This window comes from Triticum urartu, chromosome 1A (assembly GCF_056163025.1).
Source record: "Triticum urartu cultivar PI428250 chromosome 1A, HENAU_Tu73, whole genome shotgun sequence".
NCBI lineage: Eukaryota > Viridiplantae > Streptophyta > Magnoliopsida > Poales > Poaceae > Triticum > Triticum urartu.
The window spans coordinates 580,998,915-581,011,411 of record NC_141873.1 but is presented as its reverse complement, the minus strand read 5'-3'; positions in this window follow the sequence as shown (position 1 = coordinate 581,011,411).

The window sequence follows — 12,497 nt, the reverse complement described above, 5'->3', positions numbered from 1 at the left end:
AATTGGTCAAAAGCTGTTCAGGGGGCTCCAAACCCTAAACCATTGCGACCATTTTGGTCAGAAAGGTCGTAATTTCCTTACACGAAATGGTCACAAAGCAAACAGTGCTAGTACGCTGCCTTATTTCTAGTTGTTAATGACCAATATAGATGGTCATAGCCTTGTAGATTGTGGTGGGTTGTGATGACTAGGCGCCATCTCATCAGTTTTGCCTATGTGTCATGTCCATGTGGCAGTTTTTGCCCTAGGTTGTGAAGCAACCTATATTTCTATCATTCCCAAAATTCCCAAAAAAATCTCATAAATTCTTTGGGGGCATATCTTCATCAAATATGTAAAAATCCTTCCTTTCCTAGTTCAAAACTAATTCAACAATATTCATTTTCCTATTCTGTTCACAACAACACTTTATGAAGGAAGTGCTACTTATATATTCTTGATTGCCCTTGGAATTTTTGGGCACTCTTTCCTATCCAAATCATTACCGCATGACAAAATTCAGCTCCATTTGCCTAGCAAATCTTCTTCGGCAAATTTCCAAAGTTTTTGTCCACCTAGAAGCATTGTGAAGGAAGTACCTTTTTTATATCTCTAAATGACATGAAATTTATACAGTTCCTTCATATGCCCAAATTATCACCCTCCTCCAAATTGCAGCTCAGTCAAATCATCTATGTGAGCCCAGGTTCAATTTATATTTTACGGCCAAATTGGCACGTTGCAAAGCAAGTGTTATATAGACCCCTCCTATTACCCTCAAACTTTTCGGGCACTCTTCCATACCCAAATCATTGCCACATGATAATATTCAGCTCAATTTTCCTAGTAAATCTTTCTCGGGAAATTTCCAAAGTTTCTACCTCGAGAGAAGCTTTGTGAAGTAAGTACTAGCTAGGCTTACCCAAATGATCTGCAAATTTACCAGCGCATGACCATACCTAAGTAACTTACCTGCACCAATTTTCAGCTCATTTCATTCATCCAATCTCTCTCACTAGTTTTCCCAAGTTTCTGTCCATAGAAGAGCATTGTGAAGGAAGTACTACTTTGGCATGTCCAAATGGTATCAATTTTCTACAATGCTTTCCTATGCCCAAATAACCATCCTCCACAAAATTTCAGCTCAATCCATTCATTATTTTGAGCCCAGCTTCAACATTCATATTTTTGTCTAGCATGGTACTTTGAAAAGCAAGTACCACCTAGGATCCTCCTTTTGAGCTCAAAATTTTTGAAGACATTCTTCTTAGTAGATGATCATCCTCAGCCAAAACTCACACCCATTGGCCATGTGCATTTCCCATACCGCTAATCAAACACTTGGCTGCTAATTCATGTTTGAGCATCGATCGGTCTCCTCGTGAGAATCTTATATTGTAATTTTCTTCCTAGCACCAACCTTGGGAGTGCCCAACCCACTAGACATGCCTAGGCCGCGCAGAACACAATGCAACGTCACGGTCGCGCGGTGACCACGCGGCGGGCATGCGAGTTTACGCGCTCTAGAGTTGGGGCCCTCGGCCGCCGCCCAAACCTCGACGTATCGCCACCAAACCATGTATTTATGATTAAATAGGTCCTTATGTAACTATAAATGATTTTTGGAAAAAATAAATAGCAAACTATGAGGTAGCTGCAGTTCAAATTTGACCCGCTTCCAACTGAATCGGCGGAAATTTGTCTTTTTCACGAGAGGTGGATCAAAATTTTTTACACCCAACCATTTTGTCAATTGTGCATTAAATATGGCCTAGTATTTTATAAAAATGATTTGGTCCAATTTTGCAACAATTATTTGGTAGTTCCTTCACAAAAAACCTCCTTTCGGGCACTCGAAAAATGGAAAATGGTTTTTTCGTCCAACGAAAATGAAAACTTCCTTAGACAACATTGTTTTCCATTCCAATATACACTCTTGTGCACAATATGAGATCATTTGAACAAACTATGCCATGGATGTGGCCATAAGATTGATCATTTGGCTTGAAAGCCATTGATCTCCACACATGATAGCTCGTTTCTGAGAACACTTTTTATAATAATTGCCATATTACAAGTTTGTTATTTTTCCTAGGAACTTGGCCACATATGATGACACAATGCGAAGGTTTCCCAATTTTTTGATTTTTTTTGAATTTTTTATGCCCGTTTCAAAATGCGGTCAAAACGGCGGGAATGACTGTTCCTAGCTAGTGGTTGAATCTTGGAATTTTTTTGGTGTTTCTCTGATTAAATAGGTCCTTATGTAGCTATAAATGATTTTTGGCAAAAATAAATAGCAAACTATGAGACAGCTGCAGTTCAAATTTGACCCGCTTCCAACTGAATCGGCGGAAATTTGTCTTTTTCACGAGAGGTGGATCAAATTTTTTTACACCCAACCATTTTGTCAATTATGCATTAAATATGGCCTAGTATTTTATAAAAATGATTTGGTCCAATTTTGCAACAATTATTTGGTAGTTCCTTCACAAAAAAACCTCCTTTCGGGCACTCGAAAAATGGAAAATGGTTTTTTCGTCCAACGAAAATGAAAACTTCCTTAGACAACATTGCTTGCCATTCCAATATGCACTCTTGTGCACAATATGAGATCATTTGAACAAACTATGCCATGGATGTGGCCATAAGATTGATCATTTGGCTTGAAAGCCATTGATCTCCACACATGATAGCTCGTTTCTGAGAACACTTTTTTATAATAATTGCCGTATTACAAGTTTGTTATTTTTCCTAGGAACTTGGCCACATATGATGACACAATGCGAAGGTTTCCCATTTTTTTGATTTTTTTTGAATTTTTTTATGCCCGTTTCAAAATGCGGTCAAAACGGCGGGAATGACCGTTCCTAGCTAGTGGTTGAATCTTGGAATTTTTTTGGTGTCTCTCTGATTAAGTAGATACTTATGTACCTAGAAATGATTTTTGGAAAAAATAAATAGCAAACTATGAGGCAGCTGCAGTTCAAATTTGACCCGCTTCCAACTGAATCGGCGGAAATTTGTCTTTTTCACGAGAGGTGGATCAAAACTTTTTGCACCCAACCATTTGGTCAATTTTGCATTAAATATGGACTAGTATTTTATAAAAATGATTTGGTCCAATTTTGCAACAATTATTTGGGAGGTCCTTCACAAAAAAACCTCCTTTTGGGCACTCGAAAAATGAAAAATCGTTTTTTCATACAAAGAAAATGAAAACTTCCTTAGGCAACATTGTTTGCCATTCCAATATGCACCCCTGTGCACAATATGAGATCATTTGAACAAACTATGCCATGAATGTGGCCATAAGATTGATCATTTGGCTTGAAAGCCATTGATCTCCATACATGATAGCTTGTTTCTGAGAACACTTTTTTAAAATAATTGCCGTATTACAAGTTTGTTATTTTTCCTAGGAACTTGGCCACATATGATGACACAATGCGAAGGTTTCCCAATTTTTTGATTTTTTTTAAAAAAATATGCCCTTTTCAAAATGCGGTCAAAACGGCATATGGTCAAAAAATCGTCAAACTGTTTGGTGCGCTCTGATTGGTCCATAGGCATATCACACGGATCATGCATCAACCACCATCGGATGCTTCTGGATCCAACGGCAGCCCTCACCCCCTCACCCTCTCACCCAAACCCTAGCTTCCCCGATCCACTCCTCTCCCCCGATCCACTCTCCCACCCAAACCCTAGCTTCCCCGATCCACTCTCCCCCTCTCGTCCCATAGCCGCCACCCCCAACCCACTCGATCCCCAACCACCCAACCGCCGTCGGCGCCGTCCTCCGTCCTCTCCCCCAACCCCGGCCGCCGGCAACCCCTCCCCTCCCCTTCTCTCCCACGTCCGCGGTCGGATCCGCGCTCCCTCCTTGCTCATGACCTAGACCTAGCAGCATGGCACGACCATGGGCATGGCGGCAGCCAGATCCACCCCCTCCCCCTCCCTCCCACCTCGATCCGCTGTCACCCCCACCGTCGACGACCCGCGACAGCGGCAGTGGGCTCGTGAGCCAGATCATACGGAAGGACGTCCCCTTCCTCCCGATCTCATCGTGCTCCTCTCGATCCCGTCCACTTCCTCCCCACAGCAGAGCCTCAGTTTTGACCGTGTCTCGCTGCTGTGTGCAGAATTCTGGGAGGCATGGGCCCGGGGGCGTGTGCCAGATCTGCGCCGATGGCCTGGGCACCATGGTGGAAGGCGAGGTCTTCACCACGGTGGAAGGAGGGCATCCAGGCCTGCCTCCTATGCAAACCGCGTACAAGCATCACCTGGGCGTGAGCAGACCAGTTCCACGCCAACAAGATGAACCTGGGCGATGCTGACGCAGTACGACATCGAGGAGGTGCAGGAGCACTGCAACTACCTATGTGAGCACTCGATTCTTCTTCCTGATTCGATTTGGTGTTGATTTGATTGATTCCCGATGCATGATTCTTCTTCTTAGGTACTCTTCTGTTGATGAACTTCCTCCACACCTGCAGTGACAAGAAAACGCTAAAGAAGTGGTTGTTCAGCGACCAGACTGTGGGCTAAGAAAATCTAGCTAAAAGAGAGACGGCCACCGTACCTGCCTGAGAAAGATCCTGCCTACAGTGCATGGATGGTAAGATTTGTTTCATGATTCAGTTTTGGGTTAAGTAGTAAGCAGTAGTCTAGTTACAATGCCTCTTCTGAAGAAAGACTTACAGATATCCATCTTGTGCTGCATGCCCATTGATGCATACCAGTTGTCAGTGCTATCCGTCTTGGCCTTGCATGTGGTATGGTTGCTAGTTCCTTCTACTGGCATCTCCATCTCTCACCACCGTTGCGTAGATAGATTATAGTTGCTAGTTCGGTCTCCTTTTGGTATGAATGTGCTATGTAGGTTTCGAAATGCATCGAGATCGGTCTTCCAGTGATCATACTGCTGGTGGCTCTTTCCTAGGTAGTACATGCATCATCAGTCCTATATAGCTGCTGCTCATGTACTCATTTTGTTCTAGGAAAGTGGGAGGGCAGGGCCCCTTGATTTTCTTTTGCTGATTCATATCCCCAATCAGGAATCAGACTAGACTAGAGTTCAGAGATTGATAAAATTGAATTCTCACATATAAAGTTTTAATTGCAAGGATGGGAGGTGGATGCCCGTACGGATCCGGCGTCTCCGACCTCGGCATCCACAAGGAGGAGCGGCGACAACCCTGGACCCGTCCGCTGGTGCTGCTGATCCTGCTTGGACGGACATGCTGCCTCTTCCACGTCGGCTACATGACAGCCATGGTGAGCTCTTTGCTCCCCTCATCTTACAATAGTTGGCCTGAGATTATAGTTGGGCTAGAAATGAACTTCTTCAGTTCGATTTGTAAGATATAATACCAGTCGAAATCAGTGGATCATGGGTGATATGAGATTCTAACTAAATCCTTAAGTTTGTTTCTTTAACCATATGTGTAACTAAAATCCTGGTTCATTGCATTTTAACAATGCAAGCTGTACCACGAGTCATTCAACAATTACAGGATATTGTGACTTTCATCGGTACCTACTTGGACACACAAAATATGAGTAGCTACAATTGACTTCTGGTTATATTATGTTGTCAGCTTCATCTGTTCCGATTCTATGATATCTATGGAGACATTGGTTCAGTTAGTTTTTTCTAGTACAACTACCATGAATATCCATGTCTCTTTATACCAGTAAGTTAGTCTGATGCTAGACTAGACGCCTCTTTATGCAAGTTTATTGTCATGTATATTTATATGTATAAAGTCGAATCAAGTAGTAACATGTGAAAAACACTTGCAATGGTGTATGTAAGGAGTCAAGTACATGTTTGTTACAGCAGGGCAGAGTAGATGTTTGTGTTACCATCCAGTCCACTGACAACATGTTTCTGTTATTGTGGTGCTTGCTTAACTCACTGCCATCTACATTCTGTTCTTTTTTTACCATCTGTCGAGAAACTATTGTGATGATTTGATGCCCATCTGGTGACTATTTATGTCTTTAGTGTCAATCGATGTTGCATAATCTGATTTGGACACCTAGGTTCTTGCATGGTTCTTAGATTAATTGTTCTGTTTTGTTGTTAGCAAATATTGCTTATATTAAGACTATAAACATGTGACTATTCCTCTCATTTACAGGAGTTCTGGGCTGAAGACATTCGAAGAAGCCCGAAGCCCTAGTCAACAACTTGCTTTATATATTACTGAATTTGTAATGCTAATATTCTTGAGAAATTTGATGTACTTCTGAACATGCTGGGAATTTGATGTATATTTGTTGCTGCAAAGCATTGATACAATATGTCATTTGCAGGGAGCTCGCTCTGCATCCGAGTCTCAGTCATCCCGCACAGCAAGGAGCCGGACCAAGGGAGCAAGCAGCGCTGCTGGTTCCTTGAGACATGTGCATGTGTGGAGTAATTTTTCTTAGAGTATTTAACAAGATTGAACTGTACATGTGTGGAGTAATTTTTCTTGGAGTATTTAACAAGATTCAATAAGATTTAACTTACTTTTCCAGTTAATTAAATGGACATCTTGGATTAGTTAGAAAATCATGAATTATTTGCAGAAATCCATAGAAGTATTGTACTCCAGTGTGCATTACTTACATAAACTTGCTTGCAAGCTTATTTTCTGACTTGTATATTCTGAAATTGAAAAAGCTTAGTGAACTTATGTTAAGTTTCACTAATATTCAATGGAGTATTTACTGTAAATTTTGCACATCACAGTAATTTAACTTGCTGTTAACTGCTGTAGCATTAGGAGTAGTTTTAACTTACTGTTAAATTTTGCACATCACAGTAATTTAACTTGCTGTTAACTGCTGTAGCATTAGGAGTAGTTTTAACTTACTGTAGCATTAGGAGTAATTTAACTTGCTGTTAAATTTTGCACATCACAGTAATTTAACTTGCTGTTAACTTACTGTTAATTTAGCTTGAACAGGGTGAATGGAGGGTGAGGAAGTTTTAGTGCAAAGTAGGATTGCACATGGAGTAGTTAGCAGTAGTAGATGTTGATGATCATAGTCAGGAGTAGTTTTGCCTTTGGTGATCATCCAAAAATGTGATGTACTATTGTACTTTGATTGAAAATGGAATGGTGTGATCCTGCACAACATACTTTGAGTGAATGTTGAGTACTGTATGCACTTGTAGTAGATGTTGAGTACTGTATGCACTTGTGTAGTAGATATTTTATTGACTAGATATATACGTGTAGACGATTGATTACTGGTTTTAGCCCCAAGCCATCTTGTCTTGCTGTTTTTGGTGAGCTGGTGACTTGGGGCTAAAACCACTGTTTATGGTCGTCGGTGATGGTCATATATTAGCTATGAGATGTGAGGGAAGTACTGTAACCTCAAATGTGTGTCATCATGTTACTGTTGTAACCTCATACCCATCTCACTTTGGCTAATCTACAGACTGTGTCTTGTTCTTGTACACTATCTTGTCTCTAAAAAATGCATCTTTTTCTCAGAAATTTTACACTATATTGATTCTCGGACCAATGATAAGATGATGAAATTTCTTACTGCCCTTCAAGGTCAACTGTGCTGCCATCTATCTTGCTAGAAAATCTTAGTTAGTTTATGCATATAAATAGGTGTTGTTACCTGTTTGCATCTGAGATTGCATAATATTGGAGGAACATGCTTAATTGGCTTGTCTATTTTGCACTAATGGACCGGTGTCTTATTCTGTAGTTTTCAAAGGCTGTAGGGAAGATCAAAGATGCCATCTCAGCCCTGGCAGTGGCAACAGTGGACGATGATAACGATGAAGTCACAGCGCGAAGCCCTCCTGAAGTGCCTCGAGACTGCTGCTCGGCGCTACAGGATACCATGGTGAGTCCTCTGACAGACCTGTGCACGCCCCATGTATATGCATGCCACATATTTTGTCTATTGTTCTAAAATTCAGTTCAATGTGGCTTGGTTTTGTCAGAAATTCAGTTTGCTGTGGCTTGGTTTTGTCAGGACGCATATGACCATCGACATCCTGGGGCGGCATGCATACGACAGCATGGGGGAGGCGGTGGAGAAGCTATGGAACTCAATCAAGGAGCAGCGGATCCGGCGCAAGCACGGCAAGTCAACGAGCGGGAAGCTGGAAACGCCTTTGAGCGGCTCCAGGAGAAGTCTATGCAAAAACGGTGAGGATGACAAGGTGAAGATGAAGTGCTGCTATGGTCATGGTAAGAGATCCTCCTCCATGCCTCATGGGATGCAATATCATGTTTGCCCTTGTGGTCTAGGCCAATGGTCGCTGCAGCATTTTTCTTCTAGTGTGGTCTAGGCCAATGGCAGCATGCATACATTATATTTACTGGAAATGCATGCATTTCTTTACACGCATGACAAACAAAAGTCATTGTTGCTGCTAGGATAGGACATAGCTGGCTACCTAGTGTATGTTTTATTACTGATCAACTCGCCTTTGGGCTGGCTGCTAGTACACCTATGTATAGCTACCTAGGTAGGAGTAGCTATGTGGATTATTAAAATATTATAATCTCTTGATCATCAATGAAAAGCATCGAGATGCAGCTTATACTGGCATGCGCACGTATGCATGCAGCATGCTGTGTATGTGCACACTTGTGTACATCGGTAGCAACAATATGCAGTGATGGTGCCAACCATATGGATGAAGCTTATAAACCAAGCACGCATGCACATTAGTGATGGTTTTGGTAGTAAAAATATACCAGCACTTACATAGTATACACTGGGTGCCAACATTTGTGATTCGTGTCAATATGGTCTGACCAACTGTGCTTAACGGTGTTGTGTCCTCTTGCAGCTCACTTGACATCGCCAGCTTAATATATTGATGGTGCCAATATACCACCACCTTAATTCCTACAAGAACTTGAGCTGTTGCGCAAGAAGTCTCAAGAACAGGAAGAGAAGTTAGCCCACTTGATGGATCTCTTTGGAGCTAAGGTAGTTTGATGGCTGTGCTATGAACCTCTTTGTCTTTGAGCTAAGGTAGTTGTTGCATTTTGAACCTGTGAACCTGGGAGCTGAGCTGAGAGCTGTTGCATTTTGTTGCATTTTGCTGTTTAAACTAGAGCACATGGATCCTGTGAAGTTATGTGATCACTTGTGAACCTGGGCCTTTCTGTGAAGTTATGTGATCTTGTGAACCTGGATCACTTGTGGATCATTTTGTTTATTTTCTGTGAAGTTATGTGGATCACTTGTGCACCTGGGCTTGTGGATCACTTGTGCACCTGGGCCTTTCTGTTTATAGTTATGCAAAATGAGAACCTGGGCTCTAAAAAGGCCAAGGCCCAAACAAGAATTAGACCAAAAAGGCTTGGGCCTAAAAAAAGAAATGACTGTAAGAAAAAAAATTATAAAAGGCTGCATAACAGAAAATAAAAAGGCCAAGGCCCAAATTCGAACTAGACTAAAAAGGCTGTGGCCCAAAACAATAGTGGAATATAAAAAATCATCAGAAAAAGGCTCCATTCCCAGAAAATAAAAGGCCAAATTATTGGGCCAGGCCCATGCAGATAAGCAAAATAAAGAGAGAGAAAATTAAATGGGCTGAATTATTGGGCTTGGCCCATCAAGACGGCTGAAATGGACTGGGCTGATTCTATTTTACGACCTTTTCATTTGGTCGTAAGTCTGCCACGTCAGCTTGCCACGGTGGATCTGACGTGGTGTGGTCGAATTGCTAGTGACCAAAACAGTTGGTCGTTAAATCTACGACCTTTTTTTTGGTCATAAACGTTTGCGACCATTTCAGAAGAAAGGTCGCTATAGTTAGTTTACGACGCCCAGCTTTGACCTTATGTTTTTGGTCACAAAAAGGTCATAAATGGAAATTTGTGACCTTTCAGTGACCAATAGTGGTGGTCATAAGTTGACATATTTCTTGTAGTGGTAAGGATCTATCACACCCGATCATCACGTGGTGCTTCGAAACGACGAACTTTAGCAACGGTGCACAGTTAGGGGAGAACACTTCTTGAAATTGTTGTAAGGGATCATCTTATTTACTACCGTAGTTCTAAGTAAACAAGATGCAAAACATGATAAACATCAAATGCAATCAAATAATAATAGTGACATGATATCGCCAATATCACATAGCTCCTTCGATCTCCATCTTGGGGCTCCATGATCATCTTGTCACCGGCATGATACCATGATCTCCATCATCATGATCTCCATCATCGTGTCTCCATGAAGTTGCTCGCCAACTATTACTTCTACTACTATGGCTAACGCGTTTAGCAATAAAGTAAAGTAATTTACATGGCGTTTCTCAATGACACGCAGGTCATACAAAAAATATAGACAACTCCTATGGCTCCTGCCGGTTGTCATACTCATCGACATGCAAGTCGTGATTTCTATTACAATAGCATGAACATCTCATACATCACATATAGATCATTCATCATTCATCACAACTTTGTCCATATCATATCACAAAGCACTTGCTGCAAAAACAAGTTAGACGTCCTCTAATTGTTGTTGCAAGTTTTACGTGGCTGAAGTAGGGTTCTAGCAAGAACGTTTTCTTCCTCTGCCCTGCCACACACTAGTTGAAGAGACGGTTCAATAACCTCATCAAGTCTCCACCATCCTCCCACTCAATTCTTTTGAGAGAAACTTTTCCTCGAGAAAGGACCCGATTCTAGAAACAATCCCTTATTGCTTTCGGATCTGAGACAGGAGGTATACCCAACTGTTTTGGGTGTCCTATGAAGATGCATTTATCCGCTTTGGGTTCGAGCTTATCAGCCTGAAACTTTTTCACATAAGCGTCGCAGCTCCAAACTTTTAAGAAATGACAGCTTAGGTTTCTCTAAACCATAGTTCATACGGTGTCATCTCATCGGAATTACGTGGTGCCCTATTTAAAGTGAATGTGGTTGTCTCTAATGCCTAACCCATAAACTATTGTGGCAATTCGATAAGAGACATCATGGTATGCATCATATCCAATAGGGTGCAGTTATGATGTTCGGACACACCATCACACTATGGTGTTCCAGGCTGTATTAGTTGTGAAACAATTTCCACAATGTCTTAATTCTGTGCCAAACTCGTAATTCAGATATTCATCTCTATGATCATATCATAGATCTTTTATCCTCTTGTCACGTCGATCTTTCAACTTCACCCTGAAATTACTTGAACCTTTCAATAATTCAGACTCGTGATTTATCAAGTAAATGTACTCAACATCTACTCAAATCATCTGTGAAGTAAGAACATAACGATATCCACTAGACACCTCAGCACTCATTGGACTACACACATCAAAATGTATTTCTTCCAACAAGTTGCTTTCTAGTTCCATTTTACTGAAACCGAGGATTTCAGTCATCTTGCCCATGTGGTATGATTTGCATGTCTCAAGTGATTCAAGATCAAGTGAGTTCAAACGGTCCATTTGCATGGAGTTTCTTCATGCATATACACAAATAGACATGGTTCGCATGTCTCAAACTTTTCAAAAACGAGTGAGCCCAAAGATCCATCAACATGGAGCTTCTTCATGCGTTTTATACCGATATGACTTATGTGGCAGTGCCACAAGTAGGTGGTACTATCATTACTATCTTATATCTTTTGGCATGAACATGTGTATCACTACGATCGAGATTCAATAAACCATTCATTTTAGGTGCAAGACCATTGAAGGTATTATTCAAATAAACAGAGTAACCATTATTCTCCTTAAATGAATAACCGTATCGTGATAGACATAATCCAATCATGTCTATGCTCAACGCAAACACCAAATAACAATTATTTAGGTTTAACACCAATCTCGATGGTAGAGGGAGCATGCGATGCTTGATCATATCAACATTGGAAACACTTCCAACACATATCGTCAGCTCACCTTTAGCTAGTCTCCGTTTATTCCGTAGCCTTTTGTTTCGAGTTACTAACACTTAGCAACCGAACCGGTATCTAATGCCCTGGTGCTACTAGGAGTATTAGTAAAGTACACATTAACATAATGTATATCCAATATACTTCTATCGACCTTGCCAGCCTTCTTATCTACCAAGTATCTAGGGTAATTCTGCTCCAGTGGCTGTTCCCTTTATTACAGAAGCACTTAGTCTCGGGTTTGGGTTCAACCTTGGATTTCTTCACTAGAGCAGCAGCTGATTTGCCGTTTCATGAAGTATCCCTTCTTGCCCTTGCCCTTCTTAAAACTAGTGGTTTCACCAACCATCAACAATTGATGCTCCTTCTTGATCTCTACTTTTGTGGTGTCAAACATCGCGAATATCTCAAGGATCATCATATATGTCCCTGATATATTATAGTTCATCATGAAGCTATAGTAGCTTGGTGGTAATGCGTTCGGAGAAACATCACTGTCTCATCTGGAAGATCAACTCCCACTCGATTCAAATGATTGATGTACTCAGACAATCTGAGCACAAGCTCAACAATTGAGCTTTTCTCCCTTAGTTTGCAGGCTAAGAAAATCGTCGGAGGTCTTATACCTC